The 25,318-nt window shown below is 48.2% G+C and overlaps 1 protein-coding gene across 1 annotated transcript in view; it reads right to left on the bottom strand.

Moving 5' to 3' along the window:
• NEXMIF (neurite extension and migration factor) overlaps positions 1-22,593 on the bottom strand; it is a 119,415-nt gene extending 96,822 nt beyond the window's left edge. The window contains exon 1 of the mRNA XM_078147736.1: positions 22,521-22,593. The gene's annotated coding sequence lies outside the window, so the exon portion shown is untranslated. The remainder of the gene's footprint in view (positions 1-22,520) is intronic.
• Between the last annotated feature and the right edge of the window lie 2,725 nt (positions 22,594-25,318).

The raw sequence follows: 25,318 nt of genomic DNA, 5'->3' as shown, positions 1-25,318 counted from the left end.
AGGGAGGAGGGAACTAGGACCCTGGGCCTAGAAATAGTAACTCACATGTCTACGGTATTCAGGGCTTGCCAAACACTTTTCCTTACAACAACCCTGTGAAGCAGAGAGTACAAGTTATCTTAGTCCCTGTTTTTCAGATGAAGAAACTAAATTGTATAAAAGGGAAGGGAATTGCCCACAGTTCTACAGTTATTTACTGTCAGAGCCCAGGTTCCATAATTTCAAACCTAGTCTTCTCCACTATACCAACTACAGGAAGAAGTCTGAGAAGGAGCTGTCCAGAACAGGCCTTTTGACAGGCTGATGGAGCCTAGGGGGACCCCTCTCAGAATAATGGTTTTAAGTGTAGAAAATAAAAGAAAAAGAAAACTAATTATATTAAAATAAAAATGTGATTTTTTTTTTTTTGCCATCACAGCCTCCCTGAAGTCTAACCCAGGTCAAGACCTCCTGCTCTAGGAACTTAGAGAAATCAGAGAAATGAGCCCAAGGAAGCAGTGTGGGTAATGGCAAGAACACTGGATTTGGAGCCAAAGATTTGAATCCTTACTCTGCTACTTGTTAGCTGCATGATGATGGATCAGGAAAGTCATTTCCCCTCTCTGGGCCTCAGTTTTCTCCTCTGTAAAATGGGTTTGGACTAGATGACCTCTCTGAGACCCCTTTTGAAAGCTCTGACATTGTGGTTCGAACCACCACTTCCTCGAGCAGCCCATTCCAGCTCTAGACAGCTCCAATGCTTAGCAAATACCTGCTCATATTGAGGCCAGATCTGCCTTTCTTTACCTCCCCCACCTTGGGCCCTCTGGGGCCAAGCAAAACAAGGCAAATCTCTCTTCCCCATGACAGCATTTCAAATGCTTGATGACAGTAACAAAATAAACCCCATTCATTTACTGAGCCCCAAACCGAAACCAACTCAAATTTTAATTTTTTAATGAAACATAAAGCTATCAAAGCAAAAGAATATAGACAGTAACATTGAAATAGTCTCCAAATGGATCCAGTACTTCCTTCCACCGAAGTCCCTGTGACGACTTATCCCCCAAAAGTGCACGGCTTTCTCTTCCATCTTAGGAGTCTATTACATTGTTTCAGGGAAAGCAGGAATTTCCGGCAAGAACTGACATTTTTTTCCCAAGGAGCAAAATTATTGTTGTAATTACCATTCAATTCTGAATTATTAATAACCACTAACAATGAAGACGATGTAGCTAGAACGCATCTGCCTCACTTCCTGACTTCTTCCTTCAGCTCCAGGGGGCAAGGCAAACCTCTGCTGGACTCCAGAGGACTGGCTGAACAACTTCAAGCTAGTGTCATACTGACATACATTGATCAGCAGGTCACCATAGCTGTTGTGTCTTTTAAGTAGGAAGTCAGGGTCCCTGAGGAGGTCCAAAGCAAGTGCTCAAAGTGGCCATTACATGAGATTTGTAGTCAAGCTATTAGCAGGGATATACTGTGTACCTCCTACATGCTCAGCACAGCTCTAGACCCAGGGAAGGGCAAAGGATATGACAAAGGATGCAGAAGTTGAGAAGAGGCTTAGAACAGGAAATAGATGGGCTGAGAGGAACCTTAGAACAAGGAATGTCAGAGCTGGGAGGGGCCTTAGAACACAGACTGTCAGGGTTGGGAGGGGCCTTAGAACCCAGAATGTCAAAGTTGCAAAAGGATCTTGAGTAAAACAAAATGTCAGGGCTAGAAGATGTAGAGAGCCCAAGAGGGTAGCAATGGATTTGCTCCCCATTCTGAGCAAGCTCCCTCAGAACCCAGCCAGAGAAGGCAGCACTGGCAGTAGCTTCCTTAGAAACTCTGGCCCACTCCCATTACAGGATCATCTTGCTGCTGGGCCTGGGGAGAGCAAGACAATATCCTAGGCAAAGAACAAACACCACCCTCCTGACCATGAGCTCAGCAGAAGTCACCACTGGAGTAACACACAACATAGATAAGGCTCACAGAGGCCTTGTGGGATGGGGCAAAGAGCATTCCACTTGAAGTCAGAGGACACGAGTCCCAGTTTGCCACTGTCCGAGTGTGGGCCTATGGAAAAGTCACCTCACCTCTCAGACCTTCCATTTTCTCACCTCCACAACAACCCCTGTATTTGGTCTCTTTTCTCAATTCACATGGCCCGTGCCCTAACTCAGGACCTCATCATCTCCCTTCTGGACTATTGCATTAGCTGCCTAACTAGGGTCCCCGCCTCTAGTCTTTCCCCTCTGTAATCCACCCTACACACAGCTACCAAATTCATCTTCCTAAGAATCTGATCTGATCACTGGGACGCCCTTGCTCAAACACCTTCTCAAATAAAACACAAGCTCCTCAGCCTGGCATTTCAGATCCTCCCTAGCCAGGCTCCTTTCCAATAGAATTTCATATTCTTCTGCTTCATTCATTCTCCATTCCAGCCCCAGAGGGCTCAAGGTGAGGGAGGTAAAGAAAGGCAGATCTGGCCTCAATATGAGCAGATATTTGCTAAGCATTGGAGCTGTCCAGCGTTGGAATGGGCTGCTCGAGGAAGTGGTGGTTCGAACCACAATGTCAGAGCTTTCAAAAGGGGTCTCAGAGAGGTCATCTAGTCCAAACCCATTTTACAGAGGAGAAAACTGAGGCCCAGAGAGGGGAAATGACTTTCCTGATCCATCATCATGCAGCTAACAAGTAGCAGAGAAAGGATTCAAATCTTTGGCTCCAAATGCAGTGTTCTTACCACTCCCACACTGCTTCCTTGGGCTCATTTCTCTGATTTCTCTAAATCCACTGAATCTGACATCCTATGTCCCACCTCCATGACTTTGCAAAGGCTCTTTCCAATTTCTGGAATGTATTCCCTCCTCAACTCGACCTCTTAGAATCATTCTTTTCCTTCAAGGCTCGGCTCAGCGGCCACATCCTATCTTTTTTATCCCACTCGTTTTTAATGCTCTTCCTCGAATAAATAACATTGTATTTACCCATCTGCATAGCTGGTATACTCCCCCAGTAACATCCTGAGGCTAGGGACTGTTTCATTTTTGTCTTTGTATACCCATCACCTGGCACACTGCCACCCTACCTACAGTAGGTTTAGGTAGCTGGTAAAGAAAGTGAGCCAGGAAAGACCTTATCAAAGTGAGTTCCTGGACAAGTCATTTCACCTATGACCTCATTTTCTTCATTTTAATGAGGGGGTTGGCCTCAGTGGCCTCTAAGGTCTCTTCTAGCTCCAAATCTATAATCTAGTGTGGATTTATTATCATCTAGAGGCTCCTCACCAATAAGCCAGCCACTCAGTGCTGAATTCTTTGATCATAGCAACCCAGGAGACAAAGACAAATACAAAATGGCCTTCAGTCCTGTGTGACCCCCTCTGTTTCTGTAGTGCTGCTGTTAGAAGGGAAGGGGGAAGAGGGTGGTAGGAATCAGTCTTTTGGCTGTCTCTAAACATCAACCTAGCTCTTGGTACTCTAAATGCAAGATCCGTGTCTAATGACCTCAGTGGATGTACTACTGGAAGAAATGAGTCTTATCAATCTTGGCATTCCTGCTACAAATGAAACCAGAAAATAAAAGGAATTTGCAGCTAAATAGAAGGTTGCTAACAGGTTCTCCTTGGAAATGCAAATCAAGGCACTGGTTTTATCATGTGTCCAAAGGCAACGAGAAATATCTCCTGAGACATGTGGTCATCTCCTAATGCAGGGCTTATGATGGGCTTTTGCAAGAAGACCACCAAGAAGACAATTACAGCTTATGTGCAACATCTGTTGCAGAGGAGGGGGTGCTAGAGAAATGCTATGAAGACCTTGAGAAGACGTTCCAAATGAAATCAACATATGCTTTGCTACTTGGTGACCTCCATGCAAAGGTGAGCATAAGAGAAGATGGCAAAAAAAAAAAAACCAAACCAAAACCTATGCTGGAAAGCATGGTTCAAGAGTCAAAAACAGCAAAAATGAAAGGCTTTACACCATACAACCCCCCCCATATATATATATATCATGAATACTTTCTTTAAGCAGAGAGTCAGGAGACATTGGACATGATGAACACTGAAATAAAAATCTGAAACTGATTCTATTTTAACAGGAAGTGAAATGTGAGCCATCTCTTAACCAGTTACTCATAAATAGCCACACTGCCAACCTTCTCTGAACAGAGAGCAAAAGCAAAAACAAACAAGAAGCAAGAATACAGATGAGGAAGAACATGAGAAGCCATGCTGTGCAACTGAGGCAACTCCAAGTCAACTTATTTAAACAAGCAGTTGACACTGAAAATGGTAAATGGATAAAGAAACAGACATTGACATAGATTATAATCATTTTTGTAAGTAGTTTAATTGATGTAAAACAATCACCATAATGACACCAAAACATCTCAGCCAAGAAACACTTGATCTCCTTTGCCAATAAACTTGTTTGTAAAATCCTAAGGAAAAGGATGGATGAGGATTATGAGCAGTCTCATCTCCTAAAAGTAGGGCAAAACAGGTATATGAAAAACTTGATAAAAGATTAATTAAACCAGATCATCCTGAAAGTGTTTAAAGATGAAACTGTAAAGAAGTTAATAAGCAGATGAAAAATGGAAAATATTTGTCAATGTTGCTATAAGAAAGTTTTTTTTTTCATCAATGACAGGACAGCCACCACATTTGGACTCTAACATCATAGTTCCCAATGTGCTACATCAAGAGGAGGGGGACAAGCATTTATTAAGCACCTACTATGTGCCAGGCATCGTGCTAAGGGCTTCACAAATCTCATCTCATGTGATCCTCACAACAACCCCATTTTATAGTTAAGGAAACTGAGGCAGACAGCAGTTAAGTGCTTTGCCCAGGGTCACATAACTAGTAAGTATCTGATACAAGATTTGAACTCAGGTCTTCATGACTCTGAGCCCACTGTGCTGACAGCTTGTGTGAAAAAGATCTAGCTGTTTTAGAAGACCTCAAGTTAAATTACCAAATGGTGTGATGTGGCAGCTGAGAAAGTCAACGTGACCTTTGGCTGCATTAAGAGAGGCACAGTTGTACTCTGCCTTGGTCACATCACATCGGCATCAGCGTGACGAGGTTGGGGACAGATTTTTAGGAAGGGCATCGACAACTGAAGTACATTCACAAACTGAAGTACCACTAGGAGGGCAACCAGAATGATAAAGGGCCTGGAGACCACACCCTGCACGGACCTTAAATAAGAAATTGGGGATGGTTGGTTTGGAGAAAAGAAGACTTGGGGGAAGGGAGAACATGATAGCATTGGAGGAATAGGGGTTAAGCTTTCTCTGCTTGGCCTCAGAGGGCAGAATTGGAACCAACTGAGGGTGGGGATTTTGGCTAGATGCCCTCTGAGATGCCTTCCAAATGTGAGATTAAAACAGAGTGAGTTCCCTGTCACTAGATGTATTTGAGCATTGAATGGATAACTTTTGGTCAGGAATGTTGTAGAAGGGACTCCTGCTGATGTTTTAGTTGGACTCTCTGCTATCTGAGGACCATCCCAATTCTAAGATTTTGCCATTCTGAAACCTGTCCAAAGTAAGTAGCTCAGTGATGGAACCAGAACTAGAATTCAGATCTCTGGCCACTGAGACTGGCACTGCTTCCATTATGCAGAGAGGTTGCTATGCCAATTCCTCACAGGAGGTTAGAGATACCCTACTCATCCCAAAGCTGACTAGTACAAAAAGCTACCTGTTGGGCATTCTGCCAAAATTAAACTCAGATTTTACTCCCTAGATGAAAATTCTGGATTCCATTTCCCAAATGGGGTCTAGGGTGGCTAAGGGGTGCTGCAGTGGGTAGAGTGCCGGGCCTGGAGTCAGGAAGACTCCTCTTCCTGAGTTCAAATCTGGCCTCAGACATTTACTAGCTGTGTGACCCTGGGCAAGTCACTTCATCCTGTTTGCCTCAGTTTCCTCACCTGTCAAATGAACTGGAGAAAGAAATGGCAAACCACTTCAGCATCTTTGCCAAGAAAATCTCAAATGGGGTCACAAAGAGTTGGACACAACTAACTGACTAAATACCACCATCACCCCCACATGGGGTCTGCCCACTTCTCCCACCAAAAAATAAATAAATGAATAAGTGGGAAGGGATTCTGGGAGTATCCCAAGGTTGACAGGTCAAAAATTGAGGAGGGGTTGGGCTGTGTACAAGGTCATCCCGCCCCCTTGTGGCTGCACTTGGGAACTGTGACTTGTCCCCAGTCCTGGACAAAGGGTCCAGTCCCGGAACCTTACAGGCCGGACCATGCACATAGCAGGTCAATTCTTGCAGGCTGGCAGTTAGCAAGCCTAAGAAGGATCCTTTCCCACCACAATACTCATGAAACCATCACACCTAGAGCTGTAAGGGACCTTAGAGATCATCTACCCCACCCCCTCCATTTAACAGAGGAGGAAACTAAGGTTCAGAAGGCAATGCATTAAGTTCCCTTCTGGCTGAAGTTGAGGGATTTAAGGCTGTGTGGTGCAGTGGCTAGAGCCTTGACTTGGAGCCTGGAACATGTGCTTTCCATTCCTGTCTCTGACACTCAACAGTTATATGACTAAGGATAACTCGCTTAGCCTCTCCGAGCCTCAGTTTCTTCCTCTGTAAAATGGGGATAATACCAGTAGTACCTAATTTCACAGGACTGCTATGAGGCTCAAATGAGGTAATCTTTACAAAGCACAGTGCAAACATTAAAGCACAGTGTAAATGTCACTTCTTTTTCATGATTTGTATCCATTCAGAAGGAATCGGGACTTGAGAAGAGTCAACACTTTTTTTTCATCTCCTCCCCCAGAAGACCCTGTTTCTTCCTGATTCTGGGCTCTGGCAGCACAGTAGAGTACTACTGGAGACTCTGAGTGAAACCAAAGTGACCCCGTCATAAATAGGTGGTTTCCAGGTTGCCTCAAAAGGTAAGACAAATGATATTGTCCTGCTTGCATCCTGACCCCAAACACTGCACAGTCCCCTAAATGTGACACTTCCTTGTCCTGGTGGGGAGGGGTCAAGCAGAGGCTGGGTGACCTGGATTCCTGCTCCGGTATGGGGTAGAACAGATGATGCTCACAGTCCCTTCCAACTGGGCCATTCTATGATGATTCAGGAGTTGAAGGGCCCCAGATAAATGGCACTGTATACCTCCTGGGGCAGCTAGGTGGCCCTGCAGTGGATAGAGTGCAGGGCCTGAAGTCAGGACAACTCATTCATCTTCCTGAGTTCAAATCCAGCCTCAGATACTTACTAACTAGGTGACTCTGGGCAAGTCACTTCACCCTATTTGACTCAGTTTCCTCGTTTGACAAAGAGCTGGTAAAGGACATGGCTCAACACTCTTTGCAAAGAAAACCTGAAATGGGGTCATTGAGAGTCAGACACAATTGAAAAATGACAACAATAACAACAAAAACCACCTGTCTCCAACTCTGGGATTCGGACGATTAATAAGCATTTATTAAGTGCTTACTTACAGTCAGGATACAGAGAAAGGGAAATATACAGTCTCTGATATTTTAATGAGGGAGACAATATGCAAATAACTAAGTTCATACAAGATATATATCCAGTAATCTCAGAGGGAAGACATTAGCATGAAGGAAATATAATGAATCTTGAGGGCTGCCCTGAAGGAAGAAAGAACACATGGCAACCTGCAGGGGGAGGAAGGAGAAGGAGGGAACAGTTTTGCCTTTTTACCTTGGTGTGGGGTGGGGGGAAGAACAGCATTACAGACCAATTGTAGGTCCAGTTTATGTAATGGCTATGGAGCTACCTTCTTCCCCACTTCTGTTCCTCTATAAAGCAGGGTTTCTTAACCTCTGACCCAGACCTCCCTGAGGGAATAAGAAAGGCACAAAAAGTGCAGTAAAGGAGGAAGCTCTGGCTGATCCTGTGACCCTGAGTTCACCAAGTAACCTTTTGGTGTTCAACTGTGCCAAAAACCTCAGGCACACGAAGCATAGAGATGGGGCAGGAAAAAAGAGCCCGGGAGCCTTCTCCAGAATGGTGCTGTTCTGCCACACAGGTTTTTCGTAGGCCCACGAGGGTGGGGAACCTGCGGCCACATGTGGCCTTCTAGGTCCTTGGGTGCGGCCTTTTGACTAGGTCCAAGTTTGACAGAACAAATCCTTTCATGAAGGGGATCTGTTCTGTGAAGTCTGGATTCAGTCTAAGGGCCGCACTTGAGGACCCAGGGGGCCACCTGTGGCCTCGAGGCTGCAGGTTCCCCACCCCTGAATGGTTGGGGGGGCCCTTGGATTTGGATCCTCAAGACCTGACTTCAAATCCCTGCCCTGTTCCTGTTTTTGTGACCTTGGACAGATCACTCAACATCTTTAAAGCTGCTTCCTTATCTGTAATGTGAAGGGGATTGCTCTACCTGCCCACCTATCTATCCTGTTTGTCTATCTTGTCTGTCTATATCTGTCTATCCTGCCTATCTATCTATTCATCTATCTTGTCTGTCTGTCTATATCTATCTATCCTGTTTATTTATTCTGTCTATCTACCTATCTTGTCTGTCTATATCTGTCTATCCTGTCTTTTCTATCTTTCCTAGCTGTCTGTCTTGTCCATCTGTCTATATCTATCTATTCTATCTATTTATTTATCCTGTCCATTTATCCATCTTGTCTGTAGATCTATATCTATCTTATCTATCTATCCATCCATCTATTAGTGTGATATACATAGGCTAATATACACACACACATATAACACACACACACACACACACACACACACAGATTGTTTTCTTTTCTCTTTTCTCTGAGGTCCCTTTCAGCCCTAATTGTTATGTTCAGCTACACAGTCACCGTGTATTCACAGTCAGCTACACTGTCCAAGAGGTGCCTCAGAGACTGTCGACAGTGAGGCCCCTCATCAATCCCTGTTCCCTTGGCTTTGATACGCCACCACTCAGCAGCAGCAGAGTAGGACCCAGAGAGAGGCTACAGCGAGTTTGAGCTTTCATAAGAACTACCGGCAGCAGCCACTGCCTTCCTGTGCTCCTGTTCTGTCTGAGTCACTGCCCAGCTGTCTGCAGCTGCGACAGAGGACCCCCCCACACCCAAAGCTAGGGGCCTGCCAAATGCTCCAAATCGCTATCCCCTCAGGGAAGCTCAGCAGCCTCCAGCCCCTTTCTCCAGAACCCTGGGCACTGCAGACTGAAGGGCTCATGTAGGATTGAGGTGGGGGGAGGGGGAAGGGGAGTCTAGATCAACAGAAGCCAATCCTCCAAAATCTACAGGTAAAGAAAAATAAGGCCCAGAATGGTGAAGGTTCAAAGAGGGGAACCTGCCCAGGGTCCCACGGCCATAGGTGCCAAATCAAGGACTGTTTTCACATTAGCACACTGACCCCCAAGGCCCCTTCTAGTGAGAGCCAGCAATAAGGATAAACAAGCTGGTCATCTGGGGGGGGGTGCAGAAAAGCTGCAGAAAGAAGGGTGGGGCTGGGGGGACAAAAGCCTCATCCTCGTATTCTTTCCAACTCCGACATTCTATGAATCCCTGAATCTGCACACATAAAGTCTTCTCTCTCTCTGTCTCTGTGTGTGTGTGTGTGTGTGTCTTTCTCTCTCTCTCTCTCTCTCTCTCTCTCTCTCTCTCTCTCTCTCTCTCACACACACACACACACACACACACACACACACACACACGAACTGGCTCTTCCCTGAGCTTTGCTCATTCTGGTTCCAAAACAGGGTCTGCCCTGGGGGAAACAATCCTAACGTCCATCCGTCCGCATGCCCAGGAAAGTGAACTCCTCATCCTTCCCCTGCACCCCCCTCTGCCAGCAGAACCGCATTACCCAGCTCAGACCCGCGCGGGAGGGGCCTGACGCATGGAGACAGTGAGACACAAGAGAGAAAGGCCAGAGGACCTCAGATCCAATCCTGACTCTAGGGGGAGCAGCCGAGTCAGAAAGACTCGAGTCCAAACCCAGCCTCAGAGCGTGGCTAGCTGTTTCTGCACAAATTCACCTGACCTCTCTCTCTCTCTCCCTCTTCCCCCCCCCCACGCCTCAGCTTCTTCGTCTGTAAAACAGGAGTGATAATAGCACCTACCTCACAAAATCGTTAGGAGAACAAATGAGACAGCACATGTAAAGTGCTTTGCGAACCTTAAAGCGTCATCTATAACCATAGGTATTATTATTCCCACTACTACCATTAGCGTTGCTACTGTTCCCCATCACTTTCTCCTTTCCGCGAGCCATCCGCGACCTTGTTCTGCATTACATGGTATGGCATCCACCAGCGCTAGATTTGGAGATAGGCTCTATTACTTGCAGCTGTATAACCTTGGGCCAGTCACTTCCTCTCTGAGCCTCTCGATTCCCCATCCAGATTGAATATGAAAGGGGCTTGCTTGGCTTACTGATTTTATAATGGAGAGAAAGCTGGCCCTAGAGTCCAAAAGCCTCAAATTCTGCTTCCAATATTATTGGTAAAGTGCTCTTGGCACACAGTAGGCGCTTAAAAATGCTCCCCCTCCCCCCAGCCGAGTGAATCATATAAGCTCCCTCAGCCTCAGTTCCAAGGAATAATAATAGCACCTGCCTCCCAGGGTGGTAGTAAGAATCAAATGACATAACATGTAATGCTCTTTGTAAACCTTCAAGAGCTATAGAAATGCTAGCTATTGTTATTATTTCCCAACTTGGAATATGAAGACCTCTTTCTAACATTAAAATATTTCCCCAGCTCCCACTGGTCAAGAGTCATTAATAGGGAGAAAAGGCTTGGCAGCCACATGGATTCCAGGATCCCTTTGCAATAATTACATGTGTGTTTAGCCCATCACCCCCCCCCCACCGCCCACCACGCCACTCTGACCCAGAGAACTGGAACCCAGCACAAGACCAGCTAGGACAGCAACAGGATTGGCAAGAAGGAAAAAAAATCCGCCCTCTAAGTGAGACGAGCCTGTAGGAATGGGTGCCTGCAGACCCTGAGGAACCGACTTTTCAGCTTCCCTGAGGCAGACGGCAATTTGCCACTGATTTGCACTTCGTGATCCAGTGGACCCAGCTGCCTATCACTGGTGGCTAGCCTCTTCCCAAAGGGGGAGCACAGGAAATCCAGAAAGATCTTGAGCGGAACGATCCATCTATGAGCTTACTGTCAACGAATTTGAGAATAGAGAAGAAAAGGACCTCCGAGATCATTTAGCCCAAGTCGTCCCCCCTCATTTTACAGATGGGGAAACTGAGGCTCGAGGAGGGAAGTGATATATTAAAGGTTACAGAGCTACTGAGTGATAGCATCACTTCCTCAGGTCTCCTGCCGCCAATCTCAGCAATGGTTCGACCAAAGAGCACCATTCAGGCAAGATTTTACCGGATTTCACTTGTCAGTCCGACCAAGGCTATCTTCCTAAAGCAGGGGTTCTTAACCGTTTTTGTGCCATGGATCCCCTTTAGCAGTCTGGCGAACTCTCTGGACTCCTTAAAAATCTTGTTGTTAAATGCATAAAGTATATAGAATTACAAATAAAACCAATTATATTATCCTTTTTTCTTTTTAAAGCCAAGTTCGCAGACCCCAGGTTAAGAATCCCTGTTCTAATGAGAGCTGGAGAGACTGGAAGAGTGGGAGAAGGAAAAGCAAAATGATCCTTGGGACCCTTGGGTCAGCCACTGCAGCACCTGGGTTGTCTTCCCCCCTCCTCTCCACCTAGCCAGAGCCAGCTCAGACTTCAGGGGCCCACGTCTCCCCAGGAAGTCTCTAGGGAACTCTCCCCTTCCTCAGACATACAACACTGATTTTTCAGTCCCATACGGCTAAGTCACAGAATCGCCCTCTGTCCGAGGTAGGGGGGAGCTCTGGGGCCATCTGGGCCAACCAGTACCCAAAACCCCCCAATAGAGCAGCCGGCCAGCATAGGCGTGGGCACCTCCAGTGCCAAGAGCAGCCCATTCTACTCTGGGACGACAGCTCGGATTATTGGCAAGTTCCTCCTTCCATCAAGGCTTGATTTGCCTTTCTGCAATGTCCAGCCCTCCCCTCAGAGGCCAGGCAGAACAAGTCTTCACCCTCTTCCACAGAAGAATCCTTCAAATCCTTGAAATCAGCTCTCATTCTGCCGCCGACGCCACTACCCCCCCCCACTCCCCAGTCGCCAGTCGCCAGTCGCCAGTATTTGCCTGTCCAGTCTATCTCTCTAATTCAATTCAATTCCGCCAACGATTGCCTACAGTGTACAGAGAGCCCTGTACCAGGTGCTGGGAGAGACAGCGAAGAAGGCAGCCCCCCTCGGCTGGCTCACGGAGCTGGTGTTCGAACAGCGGGGAACGGCACAGACAGAGATAATTGGAATACTCACAGTTCGTGGATGAGAGAGAGGCAGAAGCAAGTGCTGGGGCAGGTCCGAGGGCCGAGGCTGCCACTGCCAAATGCATCAGCGCCATCCGCTTCTGGGGCTGGAGCCCAAGCTGGGCACCGGTGGGGACTCAGGAAATGCCTGGTGACTGATTCATAGCCTGATCACCCGAAACTGAGAAAGTCTGTGCCAGAGGGTCCCTGATGTGCAGAGCGAAGCCCCGCCTCCTTCCAGCCTCCGCCCCCACAAGGTAAGCTTGTTTATGGCTCGCTACCACACAAAGCCACCGCCGCTGCCGCAGCCAGCCGGCTCGAAGGGCTCCAAGAGCCCCTGGGAGGGAAGTGGGGCCTCCTGGGCGCTGCTGGGGGCCAGACACAGTATCATTTCATCAGGGGCTCCACCAGGGTCACTGACACACTCAGGGCTGGCTTTTTCCTGGCTGGCATCACACAATTTCCCCCATATGAATGACAAAGTGCGTTTCAGCACCACTTCTAAACACAAGCTTGTCGCTGACCCCTTGGCCAAAGGGTTTCCAAGTGGAAAACATTTAGGCCCTCCCAGCAAGCTCCAGGAGAGGGCCCACCGCAAGCACAGCTGGCCTCTGTTTGCCTCCTCCTCTCAGGACTTAAGGCTGCCTGCTGACACACTTACTTGCTGTCCCAGTCTTTTGACCTGTAACCAAAAGATTCCCCTATCAACAGCAAGGGTCACTTGGGAGAGTTCAGGAACACAGACTGTTGACAGGAAGAGGAGAGGCCTGGGATTCGAGGCCCCCCCCATTTGGCCCCAGCCTCCCATGCCAGTCTCAGTCCCCAACATTCCCCCATTCACATCTGATGGTACAGTCCAATGGGACTTCTTGACAGTGACAAACATGGTCCCGCTTTGGTGTTTGAAATCTTACAGAGGAACAGAATGTTAGAGTTGGAAGGGCCCATTGGGCTCAGCTGGTCTAACCTCTCTCATTTCACAAAGGCAGACACCAAGGCCCAGATGAGGGCACGGACATGGTATCAGACTCGGGTCACATGATCATAGATTTAAAGCTGAAAGAGGCCTTAGAAAGCATCTAGACCAACTACCATCATTTAACAAATCAGGCACCTGAGGCCCACCTCAGTGCTGGGGAGCATGCAATTTCAGAGCCGGAGGAGACCGCCAAGGTCAACCAGGTCCAACTGCTGTCTGAACCACAAATCCCCTCCATGATGTGTTGGATAAGCAACCATCTAATCATCTCCAAGCCATCCTTTCTACATCTACCAAAACAATGGTCCTAAAGCACGAGTCCGACCCTCAGGCCTTTCTGCTGAACAACCTTCTGCAGCACCTAGGTGAAGTCCAAATGTCTCTGACAAGTATCTAAAGGTCTGCACATTCCGGCTCTGGACTGCATTTCCAGACCTAGGACATCCCACCCTGCTGTATAAATGATCTGTTCCAGACATCCCCTGGACTCAGCATGCCAAGTCCCATCTCTGGGCCTTTGTAGAGACTGTTGTACATGCCTGGAATGTCCTCATTCCCAATTCTGCCTCCTTTTTTGCTTCATTCAAGGTCAGCAAAAGAGGCTCACCTACTCTTGGCCATATGGTAGCCATGAAGAGGATTTCTTGGGAATCAGCATTCTGGAATCAATTCAAAAAAGAGAGTTGGGTTTTTTTTTTTAAATTCTTGGGGGAGTATAGGAGGGTGGGTCATGACAGAAAGAAAGAAAGAAGGGAGCCTCAATGAAGCATATAAAAATGCCCAGAAAAGAACATAAGGAAAATTTAGAAGAAAATAAAAACTGAAATAGCTTTTAGAACTACCGTGCTGAATTGAGTATACACTTTTACAAAAAGCTGTATGTAGTAAGATGTGCAGTTTCATATACAATCACCTTTTTCTGTTCTTTGTATATGGAAATGGTCAGCTTTGTTGGTGTTTGTCGATTTCAGAGTCACAAAAAAATAAAAATAAATTTTTAAAAAAGCTGCATTGATCTCCCCATTGAACACTCCTTCCTCAGAACTGTAGGGGGAGCCATAGGCCAAGGTGGGAGTGGTCATGGGACTTCTAAAAGGCAAGGCTCAGCTTGGAGCCCTGGGATGCAGTGGAATGTCCACTGGTTCAAACCCTACCTCTGCCCCTTACTACAGGCAAGGCCTTTCCAGGCCCTGGGCCTCGGCTTCCTTCTCTTTCAAATGAGGGGGCTGGACTTGATGACTGAGCTCGAAGATCCCTTCCAGCTCTGGCCCTGGCTCTACAATCCTATGATCTGAGACTGCATCTTGATGCCCATAGACTGACTGCTTCCCATCCCCCACCCCAACTCCTAAGGATTCTGGTCAAGTGGGCCTGCCAGCCTAGGGCACAGGCCAGAGGATATTCAGCTTTTCGTGGGCAGCCCGGACCCCTCTGGCATTCTGAAGAAGCCAACAGTCACCTTCTCAGAATCATGTTTGAAATACAAACAACAAAATGCACGAGATTACAAAGCAACCGATTATACTGAAATACAGTTATCAAAACAGGTTAAAATACAACAGCAGCACGTATACAGACCCCATGTTAGGGACCCCTGGTGTAGGGGAGAGAAACAAATGGAGGCCCACAGCTGGCCAAGCCTTCCCAGCCGCCAGGCAGCCCCTCGCCTCTGGGAAAAGTCGGCTCTCCATCCTCTATCAGCCTCTCCCCAAACTCCTCCCACACCAGCAGCCACCGTTACCCTCACTTACTTCACAAGACTTCAAGGATCTGTAGTTTCCCCAGTGTTGGCCCTCCCTCCCCTGTGGAAGATCAAAAGCCCTCTCTGCTATAACTGAAAAATCCCTCAGTCTAGTGCTCAGCCTGTCCACATTTTCTGGGCTAGGCCGGGCCTTGGGCAGCAGGCCCACACATAGCCGTGTGTCAGCAGCCACCCGGACTCAAGGGCTTTCCGGCCTGCTCCAGCCTGACCCAGCTCAGGCTCAGAGGCCTTCACCTTCCCACAGCTCCACTGCCCCAGGTGACAAGCAGAGATGCCAGGCTCCAGCTTGGCAGGTCAAGGCCTCTTTGGACCCAAAGGGACAGCTGGGCCTGGCTGCAGCCACTTTCCACGGGGCATCTTCACATTTAGAGAATTCTCCTTAAAAGCAAGGCAGTCATTTGGGCCTGATTACCATGAACTCCCTGCTTGCTCTTCCATCAGGGTATTTTCTATCAGCAGCTTCAACCAGGTGTGTGCTTCGTAAACCAAGAAATGAACCAGGATTTATGGTTTTTTGCAAAGTGGCTGAGTGGTCCTTGAAGGTTTAGTCACATTTCCAAGGGTGTGACAAAGGGTGAGAGGCTAGGGATGAGAAGAAGGAAAGAAAGCAGGGAGGACAGGGAGGGGAGGGAAACAGGGAGAGAGGGGAGAGGGGAAAGAGGGAAAACGAGAAGGGGAAAAAAGAAAAAGATGGAGAAGCAGTGAGGGGGGAAGGGAAAGCAGAGATACTGAGAAGGTCAAGAGGGAGAGGGAGAGAAAGGAGGGAGAAGAGAGGGGGAGGAGAGAGAAGAAAAAGGGAGATGACAGAACAGAGAGGAGAGAAGGGGAAGAGAAGGGGGAAAGAAAGGGAGAAAAATAAGAGGAGAAAAGGGGAAGACAGAGAGAAAGGGAAGAGGGGAGAGACAGGAGAAGGAAAAAGAAGAAAGGGGGAGAATGGGGGGGGATAAGGCAAAAGGGACCATGGCAAGGAGAAAAAGGGAAAGGAGAGGAAGAGGGGAGGAAGGGAGAGAGGAATATAATGCTGGGGGGAGGGAGAACTGAGAAGGGGAAAGAGAGAAAGAGGGAGAGGAGAGAGAGGAGAAGGGGAGAAGAGAGGAGAGGAGGGGAGAAGAGAGGAGAGGAGGAGATAGAGAAGGTAAAGAGAGAAAAAAAGCAGTAAAGGGAAGGGCAGAGATAAGGGAAGGGGAAAAGAAAGAGAAGAGAGGTGGAGAGAAGGGAGACAGAAAAGAAGGGAGGGGGAAAGGAAGAGAGAGAGATGGGAAAAGGGCAGGAGGAAAGGAAGAGAGAGATGGAAAAAGGGCAGGAGATGGCCAAAGAGACAGGGGAGGGGGGGAGGCAGTAGTGAGGGGGGACAGATTAAGGGCAGAGAGAGGAAGAAAGCCAGAGAAGGGAAAGATTACAAGACTAAGACAAGGGAGAAAAGAAAGAGGAGAAGGGAAGAGAGAGGAGGAAGAAGATGGAGCAGCAGGTCTGAGGTCAATGAAGAGAACCCAGTAACTACATTTGGATTCCCTCGATGAGTGCTGTGTTTGCCTAAGATTTACTGGCCTGAGGGGAATGTGCTGGATTCCAACAGCGATCTGTGCAGAGAGGGGGTCTGGGCTGGCACAAAGGCCTGAGGGCAGGCTGGCTCCCTCTCTCAATGGGGCCACAGCCCAGCTTTGCCTCCTCATCACTGGCAGAACTGCCAATAAAGCGTCTCTGACCTCCCACTGGGTCCCAGGCTATTCACCACATGGGCCACCCCTCCCGAGGGCACACACACACTAGGCGCCAGGGTCAGCCCTACAGCTAGCCTCCCAAAGGGGAGAAGAAGTGCAGACCATGAAATGATTTAGAGTTGTTTGGTGGAAGGAGGCAAAGAGGAGGAGACACATGCCAGAGGTGGTGAGACTCCCAACTGCTTGGACCTGCATTGTGCTGCAATGAACGAAGAGGGCACTAAACAGGAACATTCAAAGACCTCAGGTCTATTCCTGGCTCTGCCACTGGGTGATCTTGGATGCCCACTTCCCATCTCTGGGCCTCGGTGTCCTTGTCTATAAAATAAGGGGACGGGCAGACTGGACAAGGGCCTCTGTTGTGTCATGAGCCCTTGGAGCAGTCTGGTGAAGCCTTCTCAGAATCAAGTTTTTAAATGCATAAAATAAAATACATGAAATTGCAAAGGAAACTAATTGTATTGAAATTCAGCTATCAGAATATAACATGTATATGAGAAGGTCCTAGGCCCTAGGTCAAGATCCACTGGACCAGATGACACTGTGCGAGGCAGGATAGTACAGTGAGAAAAACAAGGAGAGAGGCTGAGGCTGCAATCTGTCATCTGCCACCTTCTAGCCATGTGATTATGATTCAAGTCCCTTAACCTCTCTGAGCCTCGGTTTCCTCATCTAGGAAGAGAGGGAGAAGAGAGGAGAGGAGAAGAGAGGAGAGGAGAGGAGAGGAGAGGAGAGGAGAGGAGAGGAGAGGAGAGGAGAGGAGAGGAGAGGAGAGGAGAGGAGAGGAGAGGAGAGGAGAGGAGAGGAGAGGAGAGAGAGAGAGGAGGGGGGGAAGAAGGGGAGAGAGAGAAGAAGAAGAAGAAGAAGAAGAAGAAGAAGAGAGGAAAGAGAGAGAGAAGCAAAAAGAAAAGAAGAGGAGAGAAGGGGAAGAGGGGAGACAGACAGAGGAGGAGGAGGAGGAGGAAGAAGAAGAAGAAGAAGAAGAAGAAGAAGAAGAAGAGAAGAAGAAAAGAGGAGAGAGAGAGAAGCGAAAAGAAAAGAAGAGGAGAGAAGGGGAAGAGGGGAGACAGACAGAGGAGGAGGAGGAGAAGAAGAAGAAGAAGAAGAAGAAGAAGAAGAAGAAGAAGAAGAAGAAAAGAGGAGAGAGAGAGAGAGAAGCGAAAAGAAAAGAAGAGGAGAGAAGGGGAAGAGGGGAGACAGACAGAGGAGGAGGAGGAGGAAGAAGAAGAAGAAGAAGAAGAAGAAGAAGAGAAGAAGAAGAAGAAGAAGAAGAAGAAGAAGAAGAAGAAGAGAAGAGGAGTGAAGAGAGAGGAAAGAAAGAGAGAGAGTAGGGAAGGAGAGAGAGAGAAGAGGACCACCTCTAGGACCTACCTCCAAGCACTGTCGTAATGATTCAATGAGAATGTAAGTGCCACTGCTGTTGCTGTTCCTAGGATTCCACCTGCAGGTTCCACACTAAACCTGTCTTCCTCTTCCATTAAATGAGGACAGTTGTGCTTATCCAGCCCATCTTATAGAACCGGGAGGTCAGGGCTCTGCCAAGCTTTGCATGGCTACCACTCAAATAGGAGTAGTCATCCTCACCATGTCAAGGGTCCCTTTAGCTAGGGCAGCTGAGGGTTCTAATTCTAGGACTCTGAAGAGCAGTCAGATAAAGGTAACCAGAGTTGCCCATGTTCAAATGAGGGTGTGTGAGTGCAATCCGAGAGAGAATGACACCTTGCCAAAACCTTGGGATGAAATCCAAACTGTGAGAAGTTGGAGAAATTTGTCTCATTCATTCATTTATCCATTCATTCATTCTTGGGGATCATTGAGTTTAGAGCTGGAAGGGAATCTTAGGTCATTTAATCCAACCTCCTTCTCACCAGGCCAAAGGAGGTAAAATGAGTTGGCCAAAGTCACACAGCCTGGGAGTGGAAGAGTCAGGATTTGTTTTTTTGTTTTTTCACAATAGCAAAGTATTTAATAAAGACATAAAAGCAGCTTTTAAAAATAAGGAATCAGGTAGCAAGTAGTAGCATTCTCTGTTCTCCATACACAAATAAGTGTAAGCAACATCTTAAAGACTCCAGGGACACAGCTGGAGAAAAGCTCTCTCCTGAGCTCTAGCTCCACCTCACCAACAGCCTCTAGACATCTCTAACTGGATGATCTGCTCGCAGCTCAGAGTCACCATGTTCAAAAAGGAAATGTTCTTTTTCCATAAACCTGTTCCTCCAAATTTCCCTATTTCTGTTAAGAGGCAGGATTTGAACTCGGGTCCTGTGATCACAGTGCCAGCATTCCTTCCCTTGTTACCCCAGTACAGAAGTACGTAAGGGGAGCCAACAGTAGAGAAGGGATTCAGCTTGGTCTACCTGGCCCCAGAGGGCAGACCTAGGAGCAACGTGGGTGAGGGGAAGAAAGCGTCTAAGAAAGGCAGATTTCCACTCCATGTGAGGTAAAGTCCTCTTCACCATTCAAGGGATCTCCATGCAGACTAGCCTGCCTCAGGAGATCATGTCCCAGAGGCCAGACTAGCCTAGGAGGCCCCTTCCACCCCTCATGGAAAAGGGGACCCTGGAAGGCCAGGCATGTTGTGGACAGGCAAAAATGTTAGGTGGGAGGGAGGGGGAGCGCATTCCAGGTTCAGAGGAAAGTGTGGGCAAAGACAGGACGCCAAGAAAGCAGGGAACATCTCTTCAGTTCTAGAACTGTTGGGGTACCACTCCGACAACTCTAAATAGCATCACAGTTCAGGGGGTCCTTGATTTAGGAAAAGGCCTTTAGATGGGGCCTGAGGAATCATATAGTCCATTTGGATGACTTGCTTTCTCAATGAGTGGGGAGCGGTGAAGAGAGACAGAATTTGGAACTGAAAATATGTAATTTTTAAAAAAAAGGAAAGAAATCATGTAGTTCAGCTCCTCATTCTGCCAAAAGAGAAACTGAGGCTCAGAGGGGCGCAGGGGCTTGAACCCAGGTTCTAACTCCAAAGCCACAGGTCCCAACACCACTACACTTTCTTGCCTCTTCCAAACCAGCCCTTTCCAGGATTTCCAGCCTGGCAAGAGAGCTTCAGGGAGCGAGAGAAAAGGGAAATACTGTGCCTGGGGGTCTGAGGCCTGACAACAAGGTCCTCTCCGCCCACTTTACTTGCTGTGTGACCTTGGTCCAGTCCAACATCAGTGAAGAAACTTGCCAAGCACTGTGCTAAGTGCTGGAGGGCCCCTCCCTCCCCAACCCTCTTCAGGACTGTCTCCTCATCAATAACATGAGGGACCTAGTTCAGATCACTCTGGGATTCCTTACTCTCTACACCCCACCCCAGACTAGCTAGCTCTCCTTGTCCCCTATTTCAAGTCTGTCCATCCATCCCCCTTAAACTTAGACAATGCCAGACCAGAAAGGGTCCACAGAGCTCATATCATCCAAGCCCCTCAATTTACAGAAAAGGAAACTGAGGCCTAGAGAAGGTAAGACCTAATTCACTAGCCCTGTGCCAGGATTTCACACAGCTAGGAAGCAGTTGAGGTAGGGCTTGAGCTACCCAGAGGCCAGAGGACCTTACAGATCTCTCATAAGCCATCCTTTTCCAGGGAGGAAGGCCCCGGAAGGGCTGTGACTTATCCAAGGTCACAAGGAAGGGGCAGAGGCGGTCTTGCTAACAGAGTACCCAGCCCTTTCTCCCACTGCCTTCTCAAAGCAGAACACGAGGCTAGGGGCAAAGCGGGTGGCTTCCATGGGAGGGCCAGGCCGGCCTTTGGGGTGAAGGCAGGGTGCTGCTGTGGGCCTCCTGGCGAAGGAGACCACTCGGGCACATTTCAAATGAAATCATCCCTGCTACACTCCTGAAAGCTGCAATCCCACTATGATGAGGACTTGGGAGAAAATGACAATTACAGAAATCAGGCCTTTTTGTTTAGTTAGTTTAATTTTTAATAAGGCCATCCTGGAAGAATAGAAAAGGGAGAGGGAGAGGGAGCACGAGAGGGAGAAAGAGTGGGAGCCGGCCTCCTAGCAGGGCTAGATCAGAAACCACATTAAGATGCAAACGACTGCTCTGCCTTTCCTTCCAGACACTCACGTGGGCCCTAGGCCACTGGAACGGTGCTCCCCCGGGAGCCAGCTCACATAGACAAAAGAAACCAATCCCAAGGCAAGTTGACTTTGGGCAAGTCACTATCACTCTCTGGGCCTCAGTTCTCTCCTCTGTAAAAGGAGGGGGTTGGACTAGCCCAGGCTCCGTCACTTTCTAGTGAGGTAATCCTGGGTAAGGCACTTTAACCTCTCTGAGCCTCAAGCTTCCTCAAATGTCAAATGGGACTTTTTTATGTCCCATTTTAAAATGGGACATCTTAAAAAGCTATTGGGAGGAAAGCACCTTCACGGGCACTATGTAAATGGAGCTGCCCAGAGCCTGGCCTCCCCCCTTGGCTCTGAGCCCAGCCACGGAGCTGAAACAGGGGGGGATCTTTCCATCTGGGTCACATACTGAGGTGCTACCGAGAACACAGGGGGCTATGAAAAGCATCTGAGCCCAGGAGCCTTGGGCTGGGTAGGACCCAAAGAGCTCATCCAGTCTATCCCCTGCCTCTGGGCAGTTCTGCTCCTAAGGCACCAAAACCACCAGCCTGGGAGGCCAGGGACTGAGATGGGAGGTGGAAGGAACTGGAGTGGCTGTGGACAGATTTCAAACGTTCCCACCCTCCTCCCTCCATCTCTCCCACTGGCCTGGGAGCTCTCTCATTTCTCCCTGCATATGCCTGCCACTGCTCTGACATTAGTCTGGGGAGAAGGCAGGATTTGGAGTCAGGAAAGCTGAGTTTGAACCTGACTCTAACATTTACTGGCTGTTTGACCTTGGGCAAGTAACTGCTCCTCTCTGGGCTTCAGTATCCTCACCTGTAAAAAGGAGGAAGTTCAAAGAGACTACAGAAAGAGAAAAAGAAGCCAACTGCACCAAAAACATGCATGACAGTGGTGGCAAAAACCCCAAAACATGGAAATTGTGGTAGCTGGAGGGGGGCAGAAGAGTGCCAATCAAATGGGGAATGTCTGAACAAATGATGCCCAAATTATGAATACAATGATACCCTACTGGGCCACAAAGAGCCAATTTCAGAGAAACCCGGAAGACTGGTATGAGCTGATGCAAAGTGAAGTGACCAGAACCAGGAGAACAGTGTATACGGTAACAGGAACAGAGTCAAGACCAACAACTCTGACTTGAGAACTCTGATCAACACAATGACCCACCATGTCTCTAGAGGCCCAATGACGAATCTTGCTGCCCACCTCCTGACAGAGGTGGGGGGCTCAGGGTACAGAGGACAGGCATACATTTTTGGGCACAGCCAATGTAGAAATTCGTTTTGCTTGACTATGTATATTTGTTACAAAAGCTTTGTTTTTCCTTTTATTTCTTGGGGATGGGGTAGGGGAAGAGAGACAGATAGAAAAATAAATGCTAGTTAATTAAAAATAAAATTATTACCATCCCAAAACTGAATTGGGGGGGGGGTGGACAGGATGACCTCTAAGGTCCTGTCTGACTCTCAGGTCTCTGATACCCTCATCCCCAAGCCCAGCCCAGCCCAACCCAGCTTGGGGGGGGGGATGTTTTACTTACATCCAGTCTCTCCTCATTCTCCCACAGATGTCCTATGCTTAGAGGCAGCCTTGAACCCACTTCAGTAAATTGGGCAATGACAGTTCCCACTACCTCCCGTCCTTTAAGCTGAGGGTTTATAAACAACCCTTACCCTTTTCTCTTTCAGCCCCAGGCTCTCCACGGGTTCCAAGAGACAAGTGTGGGACAAGTCTAGGAACAAGTGGAGTATGTATGTCCTCAGTGGACAATGCAGCCAATTACAGATGAGGAGCCTCATGGCCTCACTGGGGAGGAGGACGGGGGCTGATTCACATGGCCTTCTCATTCCTTTCCAAGTAACGGGACTTATTTATTGTACTTTCTGCAGAAGGTCAGAACATCTAGATGTGCCCCTTGCACAACCTCCCCAGCTCCAGCAGAAAGAATAAGAGATGTCACAGAGACAGAAAGATTCCTCACCTCTATAAAGTGCTCTGCCCACTGCCACTCAGGAGCAGCCCCATTGCACAGATGAGAAAAACAAAGCTTGGGAAGGTGAACTGAATGGAAAGCCCAAGACCATACAGCTAAGTAAAGGACCTGGGGGCCAAGGAGATCTCCTTCCTCACCCCAAGTCCAACATTCTGTCTGCTGTACTACAGTGTCTCCTCCCCACCCCCCGGCCCCAATTCCAAACCAGTCCTGTCCATCAGATGACTTCCGAGCCATGTGCTCAGAATGTGGCATGGCGTCCACCCTCCAGCTCCACCAGGCAGCTCCACTCTAACTGCCCATTGCCCCTCAGAAGGCAGCCTACCCTTTGTTCCAGCCAGTCGGGCCTCCTCCCTGCTTTCTCCAGGAGCCATGCACCTCTGTGCCTGCTCACAAAGCTCTCTCCCAGTCAGAAACACTCACCTTCTGCCCCTCCCAATGCTCCCCATCCTATTTCTCATGACAGCCTCCCATTTCTCATCCCCAGGCCTCAGCAGCCACTGGACCTGATGCCCCCTTTCCTCACCTCTGCCTTTTGGAATCCCTGGTTTCCTCTGAGGCCCAGCTCAGGTGCCACCTTCTCTATTAGCTATTTCTAGTCTGCAGGTCCTTCACTGTAGCTGCTAGTGCCCCCTCCCATCACCCTGTTTCTGTTTTGTATGCAGTACATTAGACTGGAAGCTCCTGGAGGATGGGGACTGCTTTGGTTTTGCCTGTGCAGTCCCCTTGCCTAGCACAAAGTAGGCACTTGCCCTTCAGTACTTGAGTTCAAGTCATACCCCTGACTTCATGAAGCCTTGCTTAATCACAGAATCACAGAGTTGGAAGGGCCCACAGGAGCTTTCTAGGCCAACTGCCCAGCTGAACAGGAATCCCCTCTGCATTAACACAGACAAGTAATTAGCCGGTCTCCACGTGAATACCTCCAGTGATGAAAGGCTCATTACCTTCCCCTAGCAGCCCACCCCACTTTGATGCAGTCTCTTTGTAACAATCAGATCTTGTTTTCTCTACATCAAGCTGAAATGAACTTGAACTTCTCAGCGGCATCTACCCAGAGTTCCTTGTTCTGCCCTCTGAGGCCAAGGAGAATGAGTCTAATCCTTCTTCCATGACAGCCCTTCAAACAGTTCAAGACCATTCTCACATCTTCCCCTTCCCCCAAGTTTTCTCTCCAGCAAGGTACAAGGCTGCCCAAGCACATGAGTCATCTGTGAGGCCACTGCCCTTCGGGGGGGGGGAGGATGGTGAGGCACAGCTGAACCCAGGGCTGGCCAAGTCTCCCCCTCCTCCACCCTTCCAGACCAGCAGCTGTCCCCCAGCCGGCATTCCCCATTGCCCTGGCTCCCTGCTGCACATCTCTGAAATGGGATTTCTTCATTGCCAGCTGGTCCCAGGGTGTGCCATTCCTGGCCTGGCCCTGAGAACGAGGAGCCTTCCTGTGTTCTGTGCCTTGCCTTTGCAGATGAGAATACAAGCATGTCAGGAAGAAACAAGAGGGAAGAGTATGAATCTTGATTCTGCTATGTATTAGCTATGGGAATTCTTCTGGGCCTCAGTTTCCCCTTCTGCAAAAAGGGGGGGGGGTGGACTCTCTGTCCTCCAAGGCTGGCAGTGGAGGTGATCACTTCCCATCTGAACAGGGGAGAAGGAAATATTCAGCTGGAACAAAAGCCATGTATGTGGCCCAACTAATCCTTCCCTCCCCGACAAGTACCTAAATCATGATTTGTTGAAAAATATGCTATTATTTCTTGAAGATTAGATAGAAAGCAGAATTGGACCCTGGGAGTAATTAGGAGGTAGACTTTCATGCTGTCATTATTTCTAGTGCTCAGCCTCAGTAAATAGTAACTAACACATCGCAGAAGCGATTTTATTCATTATTAATCACCAGCAATAACTTGTCTGGTGTTTGCAATTTGTGACTCTGACCCAAGGATTTCCGAAACTTAATTTTAAAAAACATATTTCTTTCTGCTCCCCCCCACCTCCCCCAAAGCTTCTCTAGCTGCTGGTTTTGGAGAAGCCGCCTCCTCCCCTCAAATAGTCCATTTCCACGTAAGAATTAAACATTATGAAAATTGATTTTTAACCAATTTGGCCTCGTTAATCTTCCTCACGTTTAGTATTTCACATTCCTTTGACAAATAATCAATCACAGGCCCAGGCGTCTTAGCTTCTGAAAAGCTGTCAGAGTTCTAGATGAAATGAGAAACTTATCTGTTGGTAACTTAAAACATTATAATATGTCAGCAGGAAGAAATGGAGACAGGAGTAAGGATGGCCAGAGATGCAGAGGGGAGAAAGAGAGAGAGAGAGAGAGAGAGAGAGAGAGAGAGAGAGAGAGAGAGAGAGAGAGAGAGAGAGAGAAAGGAAGGAAGCAAGAAGGAGAGGATTATGGGAATGACAGAGGAGATGAGAGGGAACATGCTTGGAGAGAGGGAGGGAAAGAGATTAGAAATCATGAGGCCCAAG

Source organism: Phascolarctos cinereus, unplaced genomic scaffold (genome assembly GCF_003287225.1).
Source record: "Phascolarctos cinereus isolate Bilbo 61053 unplaced genomic scaffold, phaCin_HiC Scaffold_8;HRSCAF=390, whole genome shotgun sequence".
Lineage (NCBI taxonomy): Eukaryota > Metazoa > Chordata > Mammalia > Diprotodontia > Phascolarctidae > Phascolarctos > Phascolarctos cinereus.
Note: the sequence above shows the minus strand (reverse complement) of the source record. Positions and strands in the feature narration are given on the sequence as shown.